The sequence below is a fragment of the Lynx canadensis genome, chromosome C1, assembly GCF_007474595.2.
Source record: "Lynx canadensis isolate LIC74 chromosome C1, mLynCan4.pri.v2, whole genome shotgun sequence".
In the NCBI taxonomy this organism is placed as follows: Eukaryota; Metazoa; Chordata; class Mammalia; order Carnivora; family Felidae; genus Lynx; species Lynx canadensis.
Genome location: NC_044310.1, coordinates 211,997,927 through 212,025,555, shown reverse-complemented (window position 1 = coordinate 212,025,555; position 27,629 = coordinate 211,997,927). Strand labels below are relative to the sequence as shown.

General features: G+C 47.6%; 1 protein-coding gene across 1 annotated transcript in view; it reads left to right on the top strand.

Annotated features, from left to right (window-relative positions):
* Positions 1–23,096: 23,096 nt before the first annotated feature.
* Positions 23,097–27,629, top strand: part of SLC16A14 (solute carrier family 16 member 14) — a 34,152-nt gene continuing 29,619 nt past the window's right edge. The window contains 1 exon segment of the mRNA XM_032594529.1: positions 23,097–23,267. The gene's annotated coding sequence lies outside the window, so the exon portion shown is untranslated.

Sequence of the window (27,629 nt, the reverse complement as noted above, 5' to 3'; positions counted from 1 at the left end):
TGTGGGCTGAAAGGCAGAAGAAATTTCTGCCCACCTGACCACTCAGAGGCAGCGAGCTGTGTCCTGTCTTTGACATGGAGAAGGGGCCATGCGCAAGGGAAATCGGGAGCCATGAGCACACACAGTGAGGTTGTGAAGGATACAGCTGCGCCTGACAGCAGGGGAGCCGAGGTGGGTTTTAGACCATTTCAAGAAGGTTTTAAAAAGGGAAAAAAAATGATTGTTGACATTAAGACTAGTACGCTTTTAGCTCTGTCGAAAGATTGCTCTGTTAGACCATGTCACAGAGCATGTAAGGGCTGTTCATCAATCTAGCCCATATGACAGCTCAGGAAGCAATTACCTGATAAAGTATCAAGGTTATGAGGCTGGAAAATGTCCTCTCCTCTGGGCTCCCACAACACTCTTTAAAACTACTGCTGGAAAACTCACTTCTCCCTTTCATTGTCACTCGATAAATATTCACTGGGTGCCAATACGTGCCCCGCAGTATTTTAGGCACTGGGGATCCAAGGATAATCAACACAGAAAAGTGTTCACAGAATTTATATGACAAGTTGGAAATATAAATAATGAACATGGCAACAAATACATACGAAATGTACCAAATAACTACCACGGAGATAATTAAAAAGAGGTGGAGTCATAGCAAGGGACTTGGAAGCTACTTTAGAATGAATGGTGAGGGAGGATGTCTTACTCCTTTCAGGCCGATATAAAGAAATGCTCCCTCTATCCCCGCCCCTCCCCTGCTTATGCTCTGTCTCTGTCTCTGTCTCTCTCTCAAAAATAAATAAATATTTTAAAAAGGGGGGGCACCTGGGTGGCTCAGTTGGCTAAGTGCGTGACTTCAGCTCAGGTCATGATCTCGCAGCTGGTGAGTTTTAGCTGAAACTCAGAGCCTGGAGCCTGCTTCAGATTCTGGGTCTCCCTCTCTCTCTCTGCCCCTCGTGCTCATGCTCTGTCTCTCTCTGTCCCCAAAAAACAAATAAATGTAAAACAATTTTTTTAATTACTTATTTTTATTTATTCGTTCATGTCTTTGTTCATCACAAATAGGAACTGATTTTCTCATGGTTCTGGAGGCCAGAAGTAGGCCGTCAGTAGCGTTGGGCCAAGACTCAGCTGTGTCTTCCAGCTTCTGATGGTGGCTGGCATTCCTCGGCTCATGGCTGCATCACTGGTGACTGGTGACGCACTGGTGACCTCTGTCTTCATACCGCCTTCTCGTCTCCGTGTGTCAAAGCACCCTCTGCCGCTGTCTTATTATAAGGACACCTGGCACTGCATTTAGGGCCCACCCTGATGATCGAGGATAACCTCTCCTCTCAGGTCTCTTCACCTAATCATATCTGCAAAGACCCTTTTCCAAATAAGGTAATGCTTACAGATTTCCAAGAATAGGACCTGATGTCTTTGGGATATCTTATTCAGCTCGCCCCATGGGCCCAGAGGGCCATCGACAGCCTGTGCCCACGTCCAGGCAAGACGTCTATGTCCTGGACCAGAGTGGTGGTAGGGAAGAAAGGGCAGTAGACAGATTCAAGGTCATTGCTAATAGATTTAATGGTGGGGTTGTAGGGCAATGGGAGGTATAGGAAGAGGGCAAGTAATCAAAGAACCCCCTGGAGACTGTCTAGTACCCCACTAATCTCCACTAATCGGGTTGTCAACCCCTTGAGAGCCCAAAGCCTTTCATTATATCATCACCCCTGGGACCCAGCCTAGGGCTCTTCTTATAGTGCATCTACACAATTTTTTAACAGAACTGAAAAGACACGTGGGGGTCAGAGCATCACTTAGCCTCTTTGCCAGAGTGTAGCGATGTGCAGAAATGTCAGAAAAGCTCTGTTTGGGGTTGTTCTTTGAATGCTCACTACCGAGTCTGAACTTCTCAACAGAACCTTGTTCTTAACTCAGGGGTCCTGCTTCCCCTCTGTCTGACCTGGGTGACTACAATAAGGAGTCCGGAGAAATCTCTGAAAAAGATATTTTACAAACAAAACAAAAGCATTTTTTTTAATTTTTTTTTTAACGTTTATTTATTTTTGAGACAGAGAGAGACAGAGCATGAACGGGGGAGGGTCAGAGAGAGAGGGAGACACAGAATCTGAAACAGACTCCAGGCTCTGAGCCGTCAGCACAGAGCCCGACGCGGGGCCTGAACTCACATACCGAGAGATCGTGACCTGAGTCAAAGTCGGACGCTTAACCGACTGAGCCACCCAGGCACCCTGCAAAAGCATTTTTTTAAGTTTATATGTTTATTTTGAGAGGGGGAGAGAGAGAGGGCACGCACGTGGAAGAGGGAGAGGGCGAGAGAGGGAGAGAGAGGGAGAGAGAGAATCCCAAGCAGGCTCCATGCTGTTAGCACAGAGCCCAATGTGGGGTTTGAACTCACGAACTGTGAGATCATGACCTGAGCGGAAATCAAGAGTCGTGTGCTTAACCCACTGAGCCACCCAGGCGCCCCATGCAAAAGCAATTTATGTTTGTTTGTTTATTTTCTCTTTTAAACGGTCTTCGGTCCTGTTATGTTTAAATTCATCTGGTTTTACTGATTGCTTTAAGACCAACAGCTGACAGGCTGTGAAAAGCACTGATAAGCATATGATTTCCTGATAACTTTATCTTTAGTATAAATATGACTAGGGGCCCTCATCCATTTTTATACCTTAAACAAAGAATCTAAGACCGAAAAAAAAAAAAAATCTTTGAAGCCAGTAAAAACAATGCTCAGCCACAGCCACATTCTGTGAAGTACAGATGTCAGATACATTCTACCAATGAAATCAACTTTCAAAAGACTGCCAATTATTAGACTTTATCTTATCAACTAGTATTGTTTGCTTTCCTTGGCTCTTCTTAAAATAACCCTGAAGAAAGAAATGAGTATCTATTTCCACTTATTTACTCATTGCAAAGACGGATACCAAAGAGATTTGCTGCATTCAAAACAAGTCTCCCTCCCCGGTTCTCTCTAGCTGGGACATCAGATCTTCCTTGCCAGCCGCACACAGCTCCGTCTTCCGGTGGTTCTGCAAAGCCTGGAGGGACACAGAGCCTCAGAGGGATGTTCCTGCCTTTCCCAGCCTCAGGCAAAATTTGGCATGCCTACCAAGTGCCAGTCCCCTAAAATAGCCCCACCCAACCACAGAAGAGCGTGAAGGGAATGAGATCACCCCTGCTGGAGATACACCCGCTGCAGATTTCATACACATCAACAATCCTGTTCCTTCTATCTGTTCCTACTCCTCCCTGATTCTTCCTGGTCCTGGCTCTTATCTCACCACTGCTACTCGCCCTGGCTCTTACTGGCTCTCAAGATCCGTTGTGGACACCAGCTTGACCCTGGGAGTACTCCTGAGACCCAATTCAGGGTTTCCCTCTCCAACACTGGGATCTGAGGCTTCAGGTTAGAGATATCCGGGTTTTCCTTTGGATCTCGGGGTGGCTTCCTCCCTGGAACAGGGGATGCGAACCGTAGGGAACAGGAATTAGGCGCGAATCATTCAGCAAACACTGAAGTCTACCACTTGCCTGATCACGTCTGATGCACTGGGGATTCAGTGGTGAACCAGCCATGATCTCTGCCCTGGAAGAGTTTACCGTTCAGTAGGGGAATGAGTGGAGACGGATGCATGACTCATTCTGAGAACGGAGTGATAGGCACCCAATTCAGAATCGGGAGGGGAGGAAATACGGGACTCAGGGATGCGATTGCTAGATGCAGTAAATAGTAATACAGGATGCTCTGTTAAATTTGAATTTCAGTTCAAAAACAAAATAATTGTTTGGGGTAAGCATATCCCATGAAATATTGGGGGCATACTTCCATAAAAAAGTATTCATTGTTTATCTGAAATTCAGATGTAACTGGGCATCCTGTGTTTTTATTTCCGCCTCCAAAAGCTGATTTGACTCAGCCTACAAGACCGAATCCCCAGATTTTCAAGAGTAGACCCTGCAAGTGGGCAGAAAAGAGGTGGATACCTATGTCATGAGATTTGAAAGAAAGTTTTTTTTTTTTTTTAAGTTTATTTATATTTATTTTGAGAGAGAGAGAGAGAGAGAGAGAGAGCAGGAAAGGGGCAGGGAGAAAGGGAGAGAGAATCCCAAGAGAATCCCACTTGGGGCTTGAACTCACCAACCGTGAGATCATGACCTGAGCTGAAATCAAGATTAAGACGCTTGGGGTGCCTGGGTGGCTCAGTCGGTTGAGCATCTGACTTTGGCTCAGGTCATGATCTCACAGTTCCGGAGTCCGAGCCCCACATTGGGCTTGCTGTCGTTAGCGTGGAGCCCTGCTTCGGATACTCTGTCCCCTTCTCTTTGCTCCTCCTCCACTTATGCTGTCTCTCCCTCTCTGTCAAAAATAAATAAATATTTTGAAAAAGAGTCAGATGCTTGACCCACTGAGCCCCTGGTGCCCCTGAAAGACAGTTGCTTCCAAAGCCCTCTTTTTTTTTTTCCCTCATTTCCACCTATTTGTAAAGGTGTTTGTAATTCTACCAACAGAAAATAGCTCTTTGGGGTTATCGGAGTTTTTAGTTTTCCAGTAAAGTAGTAGAAAGAAGACAACCAAGAAAGTTAATGCAGCTGAACATAAGAAGGAACCAGAAGAACTGGTGAGTATTAGGAAGTGAGCTGTTAAGGTGCTCAAGTACTGGTCAAACGAAAGGAAGGTATGCAGGGTTAGGTTGGATCAGATGTTGCTTGGTTTGTAAAGGAGTAAATAGTAAATACGTTTGGCTTTGTGGGCCATGTGGTCTCTGTCACAACTGCTCAGCAATGCCAGTGTTGCCATTTTGTAGCACAAAATAATGTAGAAATACATGAGCATTGTATTCCAATAAAACTTAATTTTCCAAAAATGGTCATCAGGGTAGTTTGGGTCCAATTGTCTGACCCCTAGCTTAGATGATCTCCACCATCTTGTCCAAGCCTCAGAGTCTCTGATAAGTTAAAACTTTCAAAATGCCAACACCCCCCAATGGTGGTCCCTTAACAATTTGAAATTGAGTCTGGAATGAGTTTTCAGTTGAGGCTCGTGAGAATGGACATGGGCGGGCCCCAGGATGGTCAGGAAGAGGTCAGTGTGCAGAGGAGGGGAAGGGGTGGAGGAAAAGTGGTCCTGTTGACCTTCAGAGTGTAGATGACCCCAAATCAGAGAGGGTCCCTACATGGCCAGCTTCTGTTGGAGCCCATCTTCCTACCGCCCCCACCCCCACCAGCAGATGGAGATCAGGAACAAGGAGGAGTGTTACCTGCTTCAACCATCCACGTGTTCAAATGAATGACATGAATACATGTTCATAGCAAGAGTGGAGGAAAGGCCATTTTATCATCTTCGTGGTGAGCAGGTTAAAAGCCAATGCCTGCCCGTCCACAGCAGAGGCCTCTGTTCAACGAGGAGATCCTGCTCTCAAAAAGGCATGGAGGAGTCAGACAAGCCCTCAAGGGGTTAATAACAAGGAAAACAATTAAGAGAACTTTAGCATTTTTTCCTTTGCCTTTTTAAAATGCATTCCATCTACTACCTTCATTTTAGGTCATTCTAAAATCATCCAAGACTTGAGAAAGAATTTTGTTCCCAAATGCCCCAAATACTAGGAAGCTCTCCTTGAGTCATGTTGGCCCATTTTCCTGCTTCCAGTTCAAGCGCCACCACCCTGTAAACTCTGCCACCCATCACCAAGGCTCTGTCACACTGCCACCACCCCTGAAAAAGCTTCAGTCCTCACTCAGACCCTGAGAATTCGGTTCCAGTGCCCTCTCCCATGGGTTAACTCCTTGGGTGGCTTTATTCTTCCACTCACTCGGGCACTCTGGGACCTCCGGATCTCCAGATGGGAGAACCACATGGCACCTGCTCCGTCAGCTGCTCTGTGGCTCTGCAGGACGAGGGCTCTGCTTGGTCCTCCAGAAAAGAGAGGGCACAGAGGAGATCTGTCTGGGCTTAGTTATTACAGCGTTCCTTTTTGTCTTTCCTCTACTGTTTCTCTTCACTTATGGAAATGGGAGACTGAAGCAGGCAAGCGTCTGGGCTTTTGTGGGGTGAAGCGGGTCAGCATGGGGGTCGTGGGTGTCTCCTACATGCTATCTAGCCCAGCATGCAGACTTTATCAGATCATTTACACATAACAGACACTCAGAAATTTTGGATTTGTAGCAAATGGTTTAACTCGATACCTTTAAATGTCTAAATGCATACCTAATAAAGAATAACAGCTAAGCTGTGCAGCATTCTTAGGTATCAAAACATTTCATATCTGTAAAGCAAGTGTACCCACCAATCAGAAGGGACGAGGAAGTGATTATTTTCCTATTTACCAACCATGATAGAAATGTGTCAACATTTTTTTTGTTTTTTTTTTTTAACGTTTGTTTATTATCAAGAGACAGAAAGAGAGCATGAGCATGGGAGGGGCAGAGAGAGGGAGACACAGAATCTGAAGCAGGCTCCAGGCTCTGAACTGTCAGCACAGAGCCCGACGCGGGGCTCAAACTCACAAACCGCGAGATCACGGTCTGAGCCAAAGTCGGACTCTTAACAGACTGAGCCACCCAGGCGCCCCATCGTTTTTTTAAATTACAATATAGTTAATATGCAGTGTTATATTAGTTTCAGGTGTGCAAAATAGTGGTTCAACAATTTTCTGCATTACTCAGTGTTCATCAAGATAAAGGTACTCTTAATCCCCTTCACCTATTTCACCCCTGCCCCTGCCCACCTCCCCTCTGGTAACCATCTATTTGTTCTCTATAGTTAAGAATCTGTTTCCAGGGGGCGCCTGGATGGCTCAGTCGGTTAAGTGTCCAATGTCAGCTCAGGTCATGATTTCGCAGTTTGCGAGTTGGGGTCCCACCAGGTTCCACACTGACAGCAGAGAGCCCGACATGGGGCTCAAATTCATGAATCGTGAGAGCATGAGCTGAGCCAAAGCCAGACACTTAACCAACTGAGTCATCCAGGCTCTTATAGGCAGCGTATAGATGAGTCTTGTTTTTTTATCCCCATGTCTTCTGATTGAACTGTGTAGTCCATTCACATTCAAAGTAATTATTGATAAGTATGAACTTATTGCCATTTTGTTACTCGTTTTATGGTTATTTTTGTAGTTCTTTGTTCTTCTCTTGCTCTCTTCTCTCAGTTTGCTGGCTCTCTCTAGTGATATACTTGGATTCCTTTCTCTTCTTTTCATATCTGTTACTGGTTTTTGATTTGTGGTTACCGTTAGGTTTGCATATAACATCTCATGCATATAGTAGTCTATATTAAGTTGATAGTCTCTTAAGTTTGAATCAATTCTTTATTCCTGTCCCCCTACCCCCATGTTTTAGGTATATGGTATCATACTTTGCCTCCTTTGTGAATGTATTTTGTGAATCCATTGATTGGTTTTTATAGATATACTTCATTTTACTGCTTTTTTGCTTCCTATTTTTCTTACTCGTGTTTATGGTCTCTCCTTTTCACTCAAAGAGTCTACTTTAACATTTCTTGCAGAGCTGTTCTAGTGGCCATGGATTCCTTTCACTTTTGTTTGTCTAGGAAACTCTTTATCTCTCCTTCTATTCTGAATGATAGCCTTGCTGGATAGAGTATTCTTGGCTGTGGATTTTTTTCTCTCAGCACTTTGAATCATACCGCTCCCTTCTGGCTTGTATAGTTTCTGCCGAAAAATCAGCTGATAGCCTTGTGGGGTTTCCCTTTATGTAACCATTTCTTTTTCTTTCGAGGCTTTTAAAATTGTCTCTTTATCACTACTCTTTTACCATTGTAGTTACTATGTATCTTAGTGCTGACCTCCTTGGATTCCTTTTTTTTAGTGGCACACCATGCCTCCTAAATCTGGATTTCTGTTTCTTTGCCTAGATTCAAGAAGTGTTCGACTACCATTTCTTTAAATACATTTTCTGCCACCTTTTCTAGCTCTTCTCCTTCTAGAATCCCCGTAACGTGAATGTTATCATGTTTGATGGTGTCTCTGAGTTCTGTAAAATCTATTTTCAGTTTGTATTATTTTTTTTCTCGTGCCTGTTCAGCTTGATTGCTTCCTATTACTCTGTTCTTCAGGCCACTGGTCCATTCTTCTGCTTCCTCTAGTCTATTCTTTATCCCATCTTATACATTGTTAATATAAGTTATTGAGTTCTTCATCTCTGATCGGTCCTTTTTAATGTTTCCTGTCTCTTTGTTAAGGGTCTCACTGAGGCCTTCCACTCTCTTCTCAAGTCCAGGGAGTATCTTTAGGACCATTACTTTAAATTCTCTATCAGGCATATTACATATCTCCTTTTTGTTTAACTCTCTTGCTGTGCTTTTTGTCCTGTCCTTTCATTTGGGACATATTCCTCCATCTCTTCATTTTGTCTAACTCTCTGTGTCTATTTCTATATGTTTGGAAAGTCAGCTATATTTCCTGCTCTTGAAAGTAGTGACCTTAAAAAAAAAAAAAAGGAAAAAAAAGAAAAGAAAGTAGTGACCTTATGAGGAAGAGGTCCTGTGGTACCCTCTGATCGTTTCTGTTCACCAGGACTTGCACTTCAGGAGTGTCTCCTATGTGTGTTTCATGCACCCTGCCGCTGTGGCTGAACTACTTTTGCCTTCAGCCCATTCATCTGCACTGGCTCTCATTGCCTGTTGTAGGCAAACTTTGGTCCCTGTGTTGTTAGTGGCCAGTCTGGGGCCACCTGGGGCTTCAGTTGAGTCAGACCAGGTGTTTACCAGAGATACGGTATCACTGAACTGCAACGCACTTTCCTGGTGTTGTACCTTGAAAACCTTTCACTGACCTGCAGTCAGACCAGACGTCTGCTCCCAGTCCACTGCTGCAGTCAGACTGGTGTGTGTGTGTGTGTGTGTGTGTGTGTGTGTGTGTGTGGTTATCTTCCCCTTTCCCCAGGGTAGGAGTCACTTTGGGGTGATGCTGGCCCCTGTTGGGGCTGCTTGCACACTGCCAGGCTTATGGCACTGCTTTGGATGAGCTCCAGCCAATGGCCTATTAGAAGGGGACAGGGACTCTGGAGCCAGACCACCTTGATCCAAATCCCAGATGTGTGAATGTAGCAAGTTCCTTAACCTGTCTGTGCCTCTGTCTACTCACCTATAAAGAAGAAAATAATAGCATTTTCCTTTTGGAGGTAGAGTAAAATAGTACATAAAGATCTGGGAACAGTGCCAGGCTCACTGCAGGCACTGTGATTATTCTTATTAAACAGCACACACCAATGGCAGGCCAGTTGAGTGGTACCACCTACAAACTACCACCGCTGTGTGACCTACTTAATTCAGGATCGAACCATCCCCTCCAATTCCAACTCCAAAACCCACTTCTTAAAACTCAATTAACTGAACAGGTGTAGATTTGGACTTCCTTCCTCTACTCCTTTGTTAGAAAGCTGATTAGAAGCGCCGCGTTCATGGGCAGAGACAAGAGTGACAAAGGAGATGTGTTTCACTGGTTATTATTGGGTTCAAAGCCAACTTCTTCATCAGGTACCACCAAAACATCATTATTTGCAAATCGTTTTTCCTGAGATCATTCAGTTTCTCCAGGGAAGGATCTCCCAGGCTCCTCTTTGGGGAATATAAGCCAGACTGCTTGTGTCTGGAAGAGCCAGTCAGGTGAGAGGTGCTGAGGGTCTCAGCATTCACCAAGCGGACTTCACTCAATCCTCCGGCTCTCTGTCTGGATCCACGGCCCCACCTTCTGCCCTGCCTGATATCTGAGTCTGCACCCTGTCTAGTTCAGTATCTCCAGAAAAGAAACCCCCTATGGGTTTGGAGGATGGGTAATCGCTTGACTAATTGCTCTGATGCCCCTTGTCTGGAGTGTGGCTTGACTGGAAGGACTCCCCGGGTGATTCTAATGCTCAGCCAAAGTTAGGAACCACTGCCTTAAAGTATTTGCCTACCATCTTGCTGAACAATTATTTACTTACAATTTTCTTTAAATAAAATCAGATTTTAACTTAAGTTTTATTTTAAAAGGAGATGTCATTTCATCAGTGGAAACGGAAAGCAAGTCTACCCCTTGCCAAGGCAAGCCTTGACCTTATAAAAGAACAAAACAACCCTCTCCTCACTCCCTTCAGCCTCCTTAGTTTTCCTTTGTAACACTTGTAACCACCTGAAATATTGCATGTTTTATTCTGTCTTGGAATGCATCCTCCATGGGTGCATGGGCTCCATAGGCTTTGCCCGGTGTGGTAGTCTCACCTGTCACGTGGTAAATTCTCAATAACTACCGTCAAATACATGAGCAAGTAAAGGAATCCACAAATAAATAGAGGAACATAAAACAATGTTATTAAATTCTAACCAGATAGGGCTACTTGCTGGATGCCTCTAAGCTTGAAGCCCGATTTCTCCTTTAATAAATTAGAGAGGTGCTAAAGACTTTTCCACTCCTAACAGACTTTCTCACTCACTATTCAAAAGACTAAAAAAGAATTAGACATACGTGTGTTTATTGCTGATCTCACTCTCTGGGAGATAGTGCCTCAAATCGTGCTGACACGGTCCTAATACCCAAGAAGTACACCCTCCTACTTTTGCAAGCAACACAATATCTAGGAATGACACCTCTCTCACTCCTCTCAAGTGTATACAGATTGAGGGGAGCCAAACCATTTTCCATCCTTCCCATTGGCAAACCTCTCTCCGTTAAGGTTTAAAACCCCATTCACTCAGTCCACTCACCCCAACGTAGAAGTCACCAAGTGTTGGTTCAAGGTTTAGCCATCCATGCATGGCAGGGTTTTGAACGGTAGCTCTCTTGCCCTTATCTGGCCACATTGGTCCCTTCAGAGTTATCCACACGAGGAATTGGGGACCAACATATGGCTTGGGTAGGTAGGCATTTTTATTTAACACCCCTCCTTCATATACCACCTGATTAGCTCATCCTATGGGGGAAGAGAGGACCATGGTAAAGCACTTAAAGATCTCTGGGGAGTATTCTTCTCTACAAATGTCCCACTCCACTTGGACAAGCTGCCCTCCCAGTGCCCGGTAGCAGGGATCCTCTACTGAGGCAGATGAGTCGATCCACTCCATTTTGTTCCAAGCACCCCAGGTAGGTTCACCTTCCATAGTCCAAATGCACTGAACTGAACTAAAAGAGGCATGGAGAGAGATAGAAAGGGCAGGAGGAACGAAGAGGAATAGAGAAATGTTAAGTCTGCAAAGAAAACTCATTGTAGCTTTTCTATATTTTCTGAGACTGCATAAGATCCAAAATCAAAGGCTGAGAAGCAGGAAAAGTAAAAGCAGCAAGATTAGCCAGTTTCCTACAACATTGTTAATGAAGGCCACAATGGCACTGTTGGACGCTAAGTGGATTTTGGCACCGGAAAAAATTCAATTAGCAAATAACTAAAAGTTCAGTTAGCAAAGAACAGGGGACACTCCTGTCCTGCTAAGTGCCAGGCATTGTTCCAAGGACTTCCCATATTTTTAAAATTCTTCTTCACTCCCAGATACTTCAGGGAGCGTTTCCTAAAAACGAGGGCATTCTCTCACATAACCAAAGGACAACTTCCAAAATCAAAAATTTAACGACATCATAATACTATAACCTAATCTCCAGGTGTAAGTCTGATTTAGCTCGACAATCGTGTAGAGCAATCCAGGATCCCACATCGTATTCAGTTGTCATGTCTCTCTCGGCTCCTTTCATCTGGACTGTTCCGGAATCTTTCTCTTTCCTGACACTCCCCTTCTTGAAGAGTACAGGGAAGTTATGCTTTGGAAAAGCCCTAATTCGGGCTTGTCTGATGTTTCCTCATGATGAGACTTAGCTTATGTATTTTCTGTCAAGAGTCTCACGGAAGGGGGGCGCCTGGGTGGCTCAGTCGGTTAAGCGTCCGACTTCCGCTCAGGTCATGATCTCACACTCTGGGAGTTCGAGCCCCACGTCAGGCTCTGTGCTGATGGCTCAGAGCCTGGAGCCTGCTTCGGATTCTGTGTCTCCCACCCTCTCTGCCTCTCCCCTGCTCATGCTGTCACTCTTTCTTTCAAAAATAAATAAACATTAAAAAATTAAAAAAAAAAAAGAGTCTCACAGAAGGAATGCTCCCTGTTTCTCAGTGCCTCACATTGGGAGGCAGATGTCACTTGACTCTATATGCTCTAAATCATTTACACCTCACAACAACCCAAGAAAGAGACCACCTTCTTCTCCTTCTCCTCACTCTCCCCTTTCTTCTCCTCCTCCTCCAACTCTTTCTTCTTCCTCCTTCTTCCCCTTCCTGTTCTTTCCTTCCCCTTCTTCTTCTTCTTCTTCTTCTTCCCTTTCTGTTCCTTCTCCTCCTTCTTCTTTCCATTTTACAGAAGATGACACTGAGCTATATATAAATAAGTTAAGTAACCTCATTAAGAGGTTAAAAAAATAAAAGTGAATGTTGGGATTTGGATCCAGGCAATAAGGTTCCAGAGTTTATGGATTTTTTTTTGATGTTTATTTATTTATTTTGAGAGAGAAAGAGAGAGACAGAATCCCAAGCAGGCTCCACAATCAGCACAGAACCCAATGTGGGGCTCGATCCCACAAACCGCGAGCTCATGACCTGAGCTGAGGTCAGGAGTCAGACACTTAACCAACTGAGCCACCCAGGCGCCCCTGTAGGGTTTATGCTCTTAACCACTATTTTATGTTGCCTCTCAAAAGTGCCAATATAAGGCCATTTTCTCTCTGAAATGGAATGGATCTAGATGACACTATTTTCACTATGTTAAAATGAAGTCCCCTACTTATATGCGAAGTACGTGCTTTGCACGCATTATCCTACTTAACCCTCACAATAACCCTTTGATGCGGCCCTGTCATCACGTCTACTTTAGGGCCAATGACCAGGCCACATAAACACCGAAGGGAAGAACAGGGTCCAGCTCAGGTCTGGCTGACCTCACAACCTAAATACCTAAGCACTGTGTGCTCTTGGCTTCTAGCACACATTTCTACTGCCTTGCATCCAGGAAGAGGATAGCTCTTTGCTTTTCATAATCACTCGTTACACAGTCCTAGGAGTTTCCTAATGCTGGCCTCTGGCCTTCACAATATATTGAAATCAACTGATCTTCTCTCACAGAGGAGCCTATGTAGGCCCAGCTGGGGGACTGGCCTGCTGAGCAAGGTTACAGAAACCATCTGGGGCTGGAAGACCCACTGGTGTCCCAGAGAGAGAGCACTGGAGGTCCAGTTTGCCATCAAGGTGACGAGGAAAACTGGAAACCTCAGACAGAAGGTCCAGTCAACATGAGCAAGAGTCAGGCAGAAAAGAGAGTGGAGAAAGGCCCAATGGCAGGACAGAACGAGGAGGTCCACAGACACTGCCACAAGGGGCTGAAGAGGTGCAGCCTAACCTGACCTCTCGCTAATTGGTTTCCTAGGTTTGTCTGTCCAGCTGGAAGGTACAGGGGTAGAAGCAAAAGAAATCCACCGAAAGTGATCATAAAAAAACAGAGTCAAAGGGGGTGCCCGTGGCCCAGTCGGTTAAGCGTCCGACCTCGACGCAAGTCATGATCTCACAGTTTGTGGGTTCGAGCCCCGCGCCGGGCTCTGTGCTGACAGCTCAGAGCCTGGAGCCTGCTTCAGATTCTCTGTCTCCCTCACCCCCTGCCCCTTTCCCGCTCACGCTCTATCTCTCAAAAATAAAGGGATGTTAAAAACAACAACAACAACAGAAAACAGAATTGTAGAACAAAGAACCATCTTCCTCCTATGTAAAGTAAAAGAACCTGCTACTGATTCTCCCTTAAAAGACACATTGTCCGGGGCGCCTGGGTGGCGCAGTCGGTTAAGCGTCCGACTTCGGCCAGGTCACGATCTCGCGGTCCGTGAGTTCGAGCCCCGCGTCGGGCTCTGGGCTGACGGCTCAGAGCCTGGAGCCTGTTTCCGATTCTGTGTCTCCCTCTCTCTCTGCCCCTCCCCCGTTCATGCTCTGTCTCTCTCTGTCCCCAAAAAAATAAATAAACGTTGAAAAAAAAAATTAAAAAAAAAAAAAAAGACACATTGTCCTACAGCAGTTTGTATCACTTCCTGGAGAACACACTTGTCCCACAAGTAGGGAATGTCAAGTGCTCCCATCCAAACTCTTTTCCTCTTAGGATCACAGCATCCATCTCATCGCTTCACCCGGTTTCATCGGAAACATTTGCTCCTGCAAATAAAGACTGAGGTCATGACTGACAAGAGAAAATGCTAGGTCTTTCTCATCTGGGTTCCTGGAGTCCCAGATTCAGTCCTATTCATTAGTGACCTTCTCAAAGGAATATGATGTGGAGTTGACTTTTGAGCACAGAGCATGAATGTTTAATGACAATGATCCGTTTTTAAACACTGAGAATATTTTAAAAATAGTAGAAGTTACAAGTATACTCTGCTTTAAGGGAAATAATAAAGTTTGAATCTGAACCTATAAAACAATGAAGTCGGTACGTAAATACATCAGCATATGAGTGTTCTTCTAACCTCAGAAGGATTCATTGGGCATTTCCATTAGTGAACGCCCTGAGAGCATTTAAAATAAGATTTGATCTACAAGCAACTATTCAGGACAATGGATATTGAATTAAAGAAGAAAAACTATAGCTGCAAGAAAAATGTTTAATGATGTGCTTACTAACATCACTGATTTCACAGAAGTCTTTAAAACTCGGGTAATAATATTAACCAACAAAACTATCATACAGTGCCCACGAACTGAGCATTACTTCTTTTAAGACACATGCGTGAGAAAATGTTTCATTTCCAAGTTAGCGGCAGCACTGGCATTTTTAGAGCTTCTACTCTTACGAAATCCCATGCTACTTCATAAGGATATTGATTATTTTTATCAGAAAGGAAAATGCAAGAAAATTGGAAGACTAATGTAAAGACAGAAACATGTTGCTGATTTTGCTACATTTCACTCTGATCTGTTCTTGAACTTGAATTCATGGTAAAGGTAAGCTTGAAACCACCTGGGGCACAGGCCGTGGTGGTGCTTTGGGATCAAGTGTCCGAGGAGGTCCTACATCAGGAAGAAAATTCCGCCCTGAGTGCTTGGGATTGCTCTCACACCCTTGCTTATAACACCCTCTTAGAAAAGCAAATGGCCTTCTGGCTCGTGAACCAGACCTTCTTCAGGCAAACACTGGGCTCTGCCTGTCATATCAGACAGGTATGGGCGGACAGTGAGAGAAAAGGGGATGTTGCAGGAACCACAGAGCAAGACACAGGCTGACGAGCTTTAAAATAATTAGGCTTTTAGGGGCGCCTGGGTCGCTCAGTCGGTTAAGCGTCCAACTCTTGGTTTCAGCTCAGGACATGGTCTCACGGTTTTGTGAGTTCAAGCCCCGCGTTGGGCTCTGTGCCGACAGAACAAAGCTTGCTTGGGATTCTCTGTCTCTCTCCCTCTCTCTGCCCCTCCCCCATTCATGCTCTGTCTCTCTTGGGATAAAGCTAAAAAAAATTTTGTTTTAATTTAAATAAGTAGGCTTTTCTACTGATATGCATTAGACACGTATATTACTAGGACGTCACAACCATGATTCCATGGATATTGTTGCTGAAGATGAGGTTAAAGAAGGTACTTAAAGAACAGAGTTATTTAATTAATTGTATCTTGGACTTTAGGTACATAGCCCGCCAAATCGTAGACGTTTATATGGAGGCTTTAACTGGGTTCAGTCACTTATACTGTGCAGGCGTTGTCAATACCACCTACTGTCTGAAGGCTGTGTCCTCAGAGCAGCCTCTGGGAGTGGGAAAAGCAAGCAGAACCCACATTTCAAGGACAGGGGAGGGGATGAGGGGTCTCCGAGTGCCCAGGTCCAGCTCACGGATCGACGGGTCGTCTCAACTCCTCGATGGCCTCCCCAACTCTCCACCCCTTGTCGTGAGCAGCTCTTACGATTCATACACGCCCCTCTTCTGCAGTGGCACTGAGCGGTCAGCCAGGTGGCTGACCTTGGCTCATTTGTCATCCGCCTGGCTGTAGGAGGCAGATCCCACAGCAACGATACAGGCGCGTGTGAGGGAAAACCCAGATCAAGGCAAGGATTCCCAAAATCGGTGACAACTTTTTCAACTAAGAGCCCCAGGGTCCGAACCACTGATTTATCAAGTCTCCTAAGCTTGGCGCTCACTTGAGTCCCGTGTGATTTAATAAAGACGATACGGTAGCTGACTCATCAGGTACGAACACACAACTTTCTGTCTGGATAATGACACCAGTGCCTCCTTGTAGTAATGGCTAAGGCCATTCTATTTTGGAGGACAGCTTTCTCATCAGGGACATTTCAGTGTTCAGTAAGGACAGGCTTTGTTGAGTCTTGCCAGGTAAACTTAATAAGGACTTTGATATAAGCTGTGACATTTTCCAAGCCAGTAGAGGGAACAGAGACACTGTCAAACGATCATACCAGTGAAAGACAGAATATGCCCATCTGCCCTTGAGGAGAGGGAGGTTGGCCGATTTGGAAAGGTGACCTGGCTGCACATACTAGATGTGTTGGCCAGGGGAGACAGCGCACGAGGCGATGCACTGGGGACAGGACGCCCCCTTCCTCCCCTCTCTTGATGGCGGGTGTTCCGTTTTGCGCACGGTGCATTTTCACAGGTCCGGCTCGCTTCAAGACAATGGGATCCCAATGGAGATCGAGTACTCCACCCCACCACCACCCAGGGGTGCAAACTCATTCACCATCCCTAACTCACCGTCCCAGTAGCACATCCCAATGCAAATTTCAGTAGATGACTCCTTTCCAGGTGCGCTGGGCTTGGTGTTCTCAGCGTCAGAGCGGCTCGATCTCGGGGAGAGTCAGGCAATGGCTGTCTGACTTCCCCGCCTCCACCGTGTTGGACGCCTTTCTTGTGTTAGATGCCTCGGCAGAGGTCCCTAGCCTGGCATGTGGGACAATAGGCCCTATTGGTTGGTCATGTGAATGTATTTCAGCCTGGGACAATACTTTAGTCCACTCGGCCAAGGTGGTTTTACCTGATAACAGTTTCATCTGCTACTCTAATATTCTATTTATTCTTTCTACCTCCTCCGCTGTTTGTGGGTTAGGGGGGCAGTTAGAATCTCCATTCAGTGTCACGTTTTATTGCCCAGTCTGCCCACCATGACCCTTAACAGGTGCTCCCTGACCGCCATCTATTCAACGAGGGTACTTGTACACAGTACTCAGTTTCTCTGGTCCCCTGACAGTGGCAGCTTGGTTTGCATGGCAACAGGGAAAGTTGGAGGCAGGCCAGATGTAGTTGTCCCTACAAACCAAGGCATATTTAGAACCCTCATTCAGAGGGAAGGGACCACCATAATCAATTCGCCAATCGCTCCCCGGCTGGGAACTCCGGCGAGTGGCCCCAGATTCTTTTGGTATTTGCCCTGGGCATTATTCAGAACACACGGAACATACTGTTCCTGCATTAACCAAGTCACTATCCTTTAAAAGCAATCCAGCATCCTTGGCAAAATGCCATTTTACTTGGGCACTGTGGTGGCCATTCTTTTCTCTGCACCCAATCTGCTGCATCGACTAGGGCTCCGACTCTTGCCAGGTCATCAGCTTCCTAATTGCCCTGAGTGTCAGTGCCTCATGAGCTGGGACATGAAAAACAGCAAGGGCTGCCTTAGGCTCTTACAGACGTACCAAATGTCTTTCCAGGACTCATGAGTAATCACCAGGCTGACATGCTCTGAGCTCAGCCTACTGGCTGCTGTGAGAGAGGCTTCACCCGGAGGAACACCGCATCCACTGCTCTGCGGGAGGACATTGGGCTTCTGCCTCCTTCCAGAGCTGGAACCAAAATCCTAGGGCCCCCCACCTCTTTGTTGTCTCTGCCACAGTGTCTGACCATCCCTCCTGGGGTCACTAACACATCTAACTCTAACTTGAGGGATGCCCAGAGCGTCAATGTGTTTCATCAGGCTTTTTTGCTGTTTCTGTTTGTTTTTGCCTTCTCAAAGGTGGCTTATAGGTCTGATCCCCAGTCCCATATATGTCCTTTCTTTGCCAGGTGGCAGGAGGGACGGAGGCACTGTGCCAGGTGGGGAATGAGAGCTCTCTGACACCCCCAATTCCTACAAAAGCATGTACCTCTTTCACATTCTCAGGGGCTGGATAAGCTTGCACCTTATCAATCACAGCTTTGGGGACAAGGGGCGTCTTCCCCGACCAGATGACTCTCAGCACCTTACGGTGGTACCCAGGCCTGGATTTGTCTGTGGGTTCACTGCTCATTCTCTGCCTCACAGGTGCTCCAGTAAAGCCTCTGTCCTGCAACACAGGCAAGTCTTTATATGTAACATTGTGTCAGCAATGTAATGAGCCATTTCACTGATGTGGGGAAAGAGAACAGGGACAGGTGTCCAGCTACCATCCCATGAGTATCTGGGGGCCAGGCAGGTAGCCTTCAGGAAGCACTTGAAAGGCTCACCATTGTCGCTCCCATGTGAAGGCACATTATCTTAGTTATCAGAAACTGTCAAAGCCTTTTCCATGAATTTCCTTGAAGACGAAGCACTTTTGCAAGAACGCTTTTTGCCAAAGCATCAGAGTAAAACAATCGTCTGCGATGCAAAAGACTTCAAAATGGCCATGGTGACAAGTCTGATGAGAGTCGGTTCAGTCGGCTAAGCGTCTGACTTCAGCTCAGGTCATGATCTGTGGGTTCGACCCCACGTCGGGCTCTGTGCTGACAGCTCGGAGCCTGGAGCCTGCTTTTGATTCTGTGTCTCTCTCTCTCTCTCTGTCTGCCCTTCCCCCACTCACGCTCCGTTTCTCTCCCTCTCTCAGAAATAAACAAACATTAAAAAAAATTTTTTTTAATTTTCCTTTGTTCTAGGGGTCGGAAGGCACAGGGGATTTCCTCTGTTTTCCTGTCACTCACCATGACATCCTCTTCCTCATTTCCATCACTTTCTCAGAGATTCCAACCCTCAGTGTCCTCACCTGGCTCTGTCATAAGCGTCCGGACCTGAACCCGTGACACCTTGCGCCCTCCTAGCTTTGAAGAAAGGCACGCCGGGGTGTCTAATTTAGGAGCCTGCTTTCCCACCCCAAAACCAACAGAGTTGCGGGCACTTGCACATCCTTCTCTAACCGGAGCCCTTCTTCTAACTTCCTGACTCGAGCTTCAGCCGCTAGCCAGGGGCCGGTTGAACTGCCCGCAGTAGAGGCCAGCCCACCGCACAGCCACGCGTTTCTCTTCCTCGTCCCACTGTGCTCTGCGAGGTGCCTCCGACAAGCGCATTAGACCAGCTGGGGTTTTCGGGGCGCCCCTGTACTCATTTGGCAGTCCACAAGCACCTGACACACAGGCCACTCCTCCCCACACAGAGGTCCCTGGCCAACTCCAGATTCCCCCCAAGAGCCTTTTCCCAAGGCCCGTTTCTCTGGTCTCCTTGGCTGGCTCTCCAATTGGTTCATAGCCCTTCCGGGAGCTGCCCTGGTAAAACCTGAAACCAGCCCCCCACCCCCACCCCTGCCCCTCAGAGAGCAGGGAGAGACAGGCCACTCCAGGTTGTAGATGGCGGCTTTAGGAGCAAGGGAACTTACATATGAGGCTTGTCCTGGGCACCAGAAAGGCAAGTGGATCCCTGTACCACCCACCACATCTTAAAAGTTTAGATAGAGACCTTAACTAGGTTGGGTCACGTTTCCCAGGCAGGTGTTCTCAACACCACATCGCCATCTCAAGGTTTTGTCCTTGGAGCACCTCTGGGAATGGGAAAGGCAAGTGGACCCCACATTCCAAGGACAGGTGCAGGGGTGAGGAGCCTCTGAGCGTCCAGGTCCCGGTCACGAGTCAAGTCACGGTCACGTCCTTTTCCATGACCTTCCCCAACACTGGTTATATACGGCCCGCTCCAGTCAGTTTGGGGAGGGGGATTTTTTTTTTTTTTTTTTTTTTTACTGGTTTTGGGCTTTGTTTTTACGACTTCAACAGTTTTTAGTTTTATACACAGTCTTGCACAACCATCACCAAAATCACTTTTAGAATGGTTTCATCCCTCCCTGCCCCCACAAGGAGCACTGTCCCCATCAGCAGACGCTCTCTATTTCCTCCTCCCCAACATCTCCAGCCCGAGGCAACCACTAACCACTTTCTCTCTCTGCAGTGGTGCCCATTCTGGACATTCCCTATAAATGGAACCAGACAACATGTAATCTTTTGTGACTCGCCTCTTCCGCTTAGCATTTTCCAAGACGCGTCCGTGTGGTGACAGGGGTGTTAGTACTTCTTTTTATTACTGGACGACGTTCCAGTGACAGATTTAACCCATTTCGTGTAGCCATTTCATCAGCTGATAGTCATTTGGGTTGTTTCCACCTCTGCTATGAATAATGCCGCTGTGAACATCCAAGCCCAAGTTTGCGTGTAGACATATGTTCTCCTTACTCTGGGGTGTATACGGAGGCGTGGACCGCGGAGCCATTTGGTGATTCCTTGCTTAAACGTTGGAGGGACGGCCACACTCTTCCACAGCAGCTACGCTTATGTTACATTCCCACCACAGATGCGAGGGTTCTGACGTCTCCACGCCCTCACCAGCACTTGTTGGTCAGGCTGACACAACAATGCACCATCAGAGTCTCCTCGAGGTAAACTTGGAGGGCTTGTGGGTAGGGCTGCCTTCCACACCGAGGGATGGACGGACAACGTCCCCGGGGCAACGATGTAGTTTCCGCGTCGTCTTCACATCTGGGCTGCCTTCACAGTGGTTTTGCTCAAATGAGGCAGTCGAGGCAACACGTTTAGGGCGTTCCTCAAAAACCTTCAATATTTTGTGCTAGCGACTTCCCCAAAAGCTGATTTTTTTCCCAATCTATGAGTAATTCACACCATTAAGCCACCCAAATTAAGGCAAGAATGTCCAAGTGCTTATTTCCACCCCAACTCCAATGTGGAGTTATGAAATCAGTTGAATGTATGATTAAAACCAAGAAAGGGGAGCCTGGGTGGCTCAGTCGGTTAAGCGTCCGACTCTTGGTTTTGGCTCAGGTCCTGACCTCTGGCTTTGTGAGTTCGAGCCCTGCCTTGGCCTGCTGCTTGGGATTTTCTCTCTCCCCCTCTCTCTCTTCCCCTCACCACAGAGGAAAAGGTAACTATGTGAAGGGATGGATGCGTTCATTAACTTGATTGAGGCAACCATTTCACAATGTACATGGTGTATAAGTCATCACATTGTACACTTACGACACACACACTTTTATTCGTCAATTATACATCAGTAAGGCTGGAAACAGAAAGAAAAGCAAAACCTTCTTTGGGCATTCCAGATGTGAACGACACATGGTCCAGAGTAGAAGCTCCTCGGAAAACAGATGACAGGTTGCCTGGGATGTGGGGACAGGGTGAGGCCTGGATTGCCAAGGGCACAAGGAAAATCCTGGAGTTATTAGAGTGAGATGATTATGGTTCCCCTAGACTCAGGCTAAAACTCATCAAATTGCACATTTAAATACGTACAGCTCATACTGCATCACTTAGACCTCAATAAAGTATACGGTCTCAGAGGGGAAAAAAACAGACTTATAATCTCACAAATCTCTTTTCAAAACAAGACGGGTCACCTGCCCTTGAGGTACTTCCCCAATCTTGACACGCTGGCAACAGCCTGCTGAAGTGAGTGCTATCTGAGGACAGCCCAAAGTACCACACCAACCCTCCGGTTGGCTCATGTTCTGATCAGCAATTTAAAACATTTGGAACGCATAAGCTTAGGCCTCATCAAAACGTCCTCGGTTAGCCATAATTTCTCACAGTGTTCTCAATTATTTTCTAGTCAAGATTCGATATAAGAAATGGCGATGTGAAATACATGTGAATATTCTTTTTTGCAACCATAAGAAAATGAAACAAGAGACAAAGGAAAGAAGAAGGAAATCTGTGGTAGGCAGAATAATGGTCCCGCAAAGACGTCTCCGCGTCCTAAACCCTAGAACCAGTGAATACGGCACCTGACGTAGCAGAAGAGGAATTAAGATTGCAAGTGGCATTAAGAGTGTTAATCAGCTGACCTTAAAACAGGGAGACGATTTGGATTATCCAGTATCCCAATTACCACGGGGAAACCCAATGTAATCCCAAGAGCCCTAAAAGCCGAGGAGGGGGACAGAGGGTGATGTGACAGCATGATGCATTGCCGTTGCCTTTGAAGGAACAGAACGTGGCGTGGCCGCGAGCCAAGGAATGTGGCACCCTCTGAACCTCCCGGCTCTTCCCTAGGGCTGCCAGAAGGAACAGAACTGGGTCGACACCTTGATTTTGCCCCGGTGAGACCCACTCAGACTTCCGACCTCCAGAACTGGAAGATCACAGACTTGTGTTTTCAGCCACTAAAGTTGTGGTAATTTATTACAACAGCAATAGAAAACGCCTACAAAGTCCTCCGGGGGAGGGTAAAATACCACTGGCTTCATTGATTCACATTCTCTTAACAAATACTGCAAACTTCCCACGGGCGAAGAATTGTGTTGGCAACAGGGTGCACACACGTGAAATGAAATGTGTGCCCGGTGCCCTTGAACGTGTAGCAGACAAAAAGGGCAGATCCTGGAGAGAGAGCGGTGAGGGCGGGACCCGCAATGGGACAAAGAATTAGGGATTTTCAGTCCTCTTTGGCCAAGAACCCTGCAAGACCTGCTCGACTCTTCCATCCACAAACTGCCATATTTTGCGGCCCAGACTTGGGCGAGGGCTTTGTTCCTCGCCTCTCCGCTCTCTCCGTGAAAGGGAAGGTACTTCTCTCACGGGCGTGTTGGGTCAGGCTTCCAACCCTTTCCTCCGGTTATAAATGTGCAGAGCATTCGCGAGCCTCAGCCAAAGCTATAAACTTCAACCGGCCACAAGAGTGTGCACGTGAGGTGACTGCAATTTCTTCCTGCCAAACCAGAATTAGCCGGTATAGGAATGAACGAGCGTGGAGATTTGAAATTGCACCGATTGGAAGAAAGCCCGGGTTAGGTTCGGGCACCTCCAAACGTACCCTTTTTAAAGCCACACGGACTGAGGCCTGGAGCTCGGAGCTCCACGACACGCTCACCTGGCCCGGCAGCGAGCGGCGGAGGAGCCCGGGCGCCGGGCGCCGAGCGCACGGAGCCGGCCGGAGAGCCGAGCCGCAGCCCCCGGCATCTCCATCCAGGATGCTGGGCGACATTGCAACAAATCTCTACGCCCAGCCGCTCAGGGGGCTCCGAGGAAAACTGCAAGTTCGGGGATCCGGGCCGGGAGCCGAGTGAGGCCGCAGCCCGCGGGCTGCGGGCGGTGAGTGTCCCGAGGCCGCGCCGCATCGGGGGCACCTGGACTGCGGGGGACCGCTGCACCCCGGGGACCTCGGCGAGGCGAGGCGCAGGCGGGAAGGCGGGAATGAGGCGGGGGAGGGGGGGGGAGGAGGGGCGGGAGGGGCAGAGGGAAAGAAGATGGAGAGGCGGAGAGCAGGATGCAGGCGAGGACATGCGGGGAGGGAGGGTGGGCCGCGGACAGAGCGGGAGCGAGGGGACGCGCGCCACCCTTAACCCAGGCGGCCAGGGCCCGCGCGCGCCCGGAGGGCGCACGGGGCCCCCTGCACTCCGGCCCGGCCCCGCTCCCCCTCCTCGAGGCCACCGTGGACTCGAGCCGGGCAGTGGCGGAGCGGAGAGGGGGACCGGGGGGCGGCGGGGGGACGTTCGGGATGCCTCCCCGCGCGGGCGGCCAGGACTGCGCTCGGCCCGCTTCCCCGCGGAACTGGCGGGTTCCGAGCCCGCCGCTGGACGCGGCTGCGCGGGATGGGGGTCTCGGGGCGCGGGGGGCGCGGGGCGAACGAGGAGCCCCCGAGCGGGGCGCGCAGGTGCTAGTCCCCCTCCGTGGGGAGGAAAGGGGGCTGGCGGAGACGGGGCGACGGGGCGAGGGGCCCGGCGTGGCCATCACCGGGCCAAACGCCACCGAGGCCATTGGCGATGTTGAAGGAGCTGAACCCTGCTTACCAATTAACCCTTTTTCTTTCCGCGGAAAAGTTGATTCGGGTTAATTAGCAAGGGTGAGCGAGGATTATTGTCAAGGATTAGAGAGATTCTTTTCGCCTTGTCTGACGTGTGTGTGTGTGTGTGTGTGTGGCAGAGAGAGACAGAGACAGATGGTGGGGTGGATAAAACAGGTTTTGGAAACCCGCAGTCCTGGCTCCACTACTGCTAGTTTTGATCTCTAAGCTTCATCCTCCCCACCCACCCCCCACCCCCGCCATCGACAACTAGGCTCAGTTTCCTCATCTGTGAAATGGGGACATTGATGCCAACCGGACAGGATCGGTGTGGAGAAGCCACCCAGCACAGCCCCTGGCCCATAAAGGCATTATATGTTAGTTCTCCCAAGGACAGCGCGAACCCACGCTGACAGTTCCATTTCTTCTGCGCCGCCCTCTCTGCACTCGCCCAGCTCCCCAGCGGTCTCAGCCCCAAAACCTCTTCAGCCTGTTGGGCTCAAGTGCGCCCCCTAAAGGCCCAAGAGTTACTGTGCACACCAGGTCTAGAGGGCGAAGAATCCCTAGAGCCCTCCGCACACCAGGTCTAGAGGGCGAAGAATCCCTAGAGCCCTCCGCACACCAGGTCTAGAGGGCGAAGAATCCCTAGAGCCCAATTGGAGGGGCACGCCCAATCATGTTCTGTCACCTTTCTGGAAGGTTGTAATTTCCGTTTTTAACGGGGCGCTGTCCCCTTTGCTTGTCGCTTATACAGAACTCACTGCATGCTAACATCGTCAAAGAAGCCAAATTAAAGCGAAAGACCTTGCTTATAAAACTCCCGTAACAGAGCTGTAGAAAATTGAATTGTTTAATCTCTGATCAGTCCAGCTGGCTGTAAATTGTTTTCACCTCAACCTGTGAACACGCATATATGTAGCTGGCCTCCATTTTCATAGCCTTCCCTACGTTTATGATTAATTCTTCACGTTTGTGAACTCACATTGGGGCAAATGGCAAGGTGACTATTGGTCCCATAATCTTCCCACTGCCTTCCTTCACCTTCTTGGGTTCAAGGCCCTCATGTTGTATGCTGACCTTTCCAACAGGCCAGCTAGAATGGGTTCCATCTTTCATGTTGATCCTTAGAGGAAGCCCCACAACTCTATGCCTCCGTTTACCCCAGTGTGCCCCATGCATGTTGTTTTATGCATGTGTCAGGATGTGGACAAGGTGGAGAGCTTGAAGGCCATGTGGTGTAGAAAGACAGGGAGCCTGGGAGACAGGGTGGTCCAGAACCTTCCCCAGTTCATTCTCTCTCTCTCTCTCCTCTCTCTCTCTCTCTCTCTCTCTCACTGGCTGTAGACTAGAATTATAATACTCAAATGGTTATTTGTATCTTATAATGATATAAACGCTTAAAGCAAACTTGGGGGTGGAGGGAAATAGAAATATGTTTTTTCTGTTGTCTTTTGTTTTAGTTAACGTGGTCGGACAGTAGGTTAACCGTGATTAGTCAAAACAGGAATTACTAACTGAGAGATTAGGATATGAAACTCAGATGACTCTGTTGCCTGGTAATATCTTTAGGGACCTCCTGACGATCTGAATAGGACTTCGTTTTAGCCCCTCACCCCCCACCAGTGCTCTCCATTTGACACTAACACCACATGCACCCTTACGCCTCTTGAATAAAACCTGGCAATTAAATGCTACTCAGTGTCATTTATTTATGAACAAATAAACTGGAAATGTTGAGAGCAGCTCAATGGCAAATGCATCTCTTAACCCATAAAATTAATAATTCAGTAAGACTCTAAAGTTCTTACCGTTGCTTAGGAAAATGCTTACTGTTTCAAGTCATGGGGTGAGAAACTACAACTCTTGTTGTATCATTATTTCAAGCTTTTTCGTAGATGTAAACGGACTTTCGGGAAATGCCAGGTTGTTTTGTCTTCCTGGACAGAGCTGAGCACTGTCCCCCACATTGAAAACGAGGGTGTCAGTCCTCATCTAGGCCAGTCGCACCCCTTGTCAGGCCACCTGATTCTTCTCTTTCTGGCCCCCTGAGATCCTGCATGCAGGTAGCGGGGACAGAGGGAAGACAGCCACCCAACACCCCTTCTGATACCTTTGTAGGTTTATCCGCCGGGCCTTCTGCCAAGGCGGCTCTCTTCTGGTCTCTGAGCTTTGGGAAGCAAGGACTGCCTCATCACTTACCATCCTCTCGCTGCAGGGAGAGGAGGGTAGTGGCAGACTAGACTCCCCAGGGGAAGTGGCTCCTGAATCATCTGCTTCTCTTTTACAGTCAGCCACTAATCTACAGCTGATCCCAGATAATGTCTATCATGGTTAGAAGACAGAGAGAGGGACTTTTATTTTGTTACCATAAAGTTAATATGTGTTTATTGTGATTTTTTTAAACCAACGAGATAAATTAAAAGGAGGAAACTTACTTAAGACCATCAGCCAAAGAACAACCTCCCTCCACATTTTTCTCTCACCATATCAAGGTTTCGCTCTTATAATTTAGTTGAATCTTGGAGGAACAGTAGAGGAACAGGAGGTTCGAAGGAGAGAAGTGGGTCCCAAAAGTCAGATGAAGAGAAGGTCATGTCCTGAAGGTTGAGAGACTGTGCCAAGGTCAGGGAGGTGCTTTCTCAGGGCTGGAGCGCACAGGTCAAAGGTGGGGAGAGGGGAGCAGGGACCAGGGGACCGTGGTGGCAGAAATCACATAGCAAGATAGCATTTTATCCCTCCCAGCTATCTGCAAAACGGGGAGAAGAAAAAGGACCCAGGCAGAGAGGAATAATGTGGGCAGGAAGTGTTGTGGTTGAGAACTGGATGGGTGTTTAAGACCTGGGATCACTTAAAAGATAAAATAATAACGAGAACGGGATGTGAGGGAAAGGAGAGTCAAGATGAGCCCCAGGACAGATCCATTAAGCTGTTCTTCCACTGGCATCCTTGGTTTCCCAACACCCACTTCTTCCCAAAAAATTCTTAGCCAGAACCAAAGCCCCAGTCTGGCAAGCAGCCAGCTTTTCCTATCAAGGTCCAGAGAGTAAGTATTTTAAGTTTCATGGACCATAGAGCCTTTAAAAAAGGTTAAAAACAACTCTTAGCTGTGGGGTGTAGAGAAGGAGACTGTGGGCAGTGTGTGGTCCACCACAACCTACTTCTCCGTCCCCACCACCCTGTCCACACCAGGACACTGCTGAGAGAGCCCCACAATTGAAGGGATTCCTTGTGTATTTAGGATTATCGTTCGTTCCTCCTTCGTCCGTTACAGCAGAAACAGTAGTAATATCCATGTGGTGTGGTTCATTAATGATCATTATTTCCTTATTTTTCCTTCTGTTTTAAAACAATTCTGGGGCGCCTGGGTGGCGCAGTCGGTTAAGCGTCCGACTTCAGCCAGGTCACGATCTCGCGGTCCGTGAGTTCGAGCCCCGCGTCGGGCTCTGGGCTGATGGCTCAGAGCCTGGAGCCTGTTTCCGGTTCTGTGTCTCCCTCTCTCCTCTGCCCCTCCCCGTCATGCTCTGTCTCTCTCTGTCCCAAAAATAAATAAACGTTGAAAAAAAAATTTAAAAAAAAATAATAAAATAAAACAATTCATTGAGGGGCACGTGGTTGGCTCAGTAGGTAGAGCAAAGAGCGACTCTTTGTATCTTGGGTCGTGAGTTTGAACC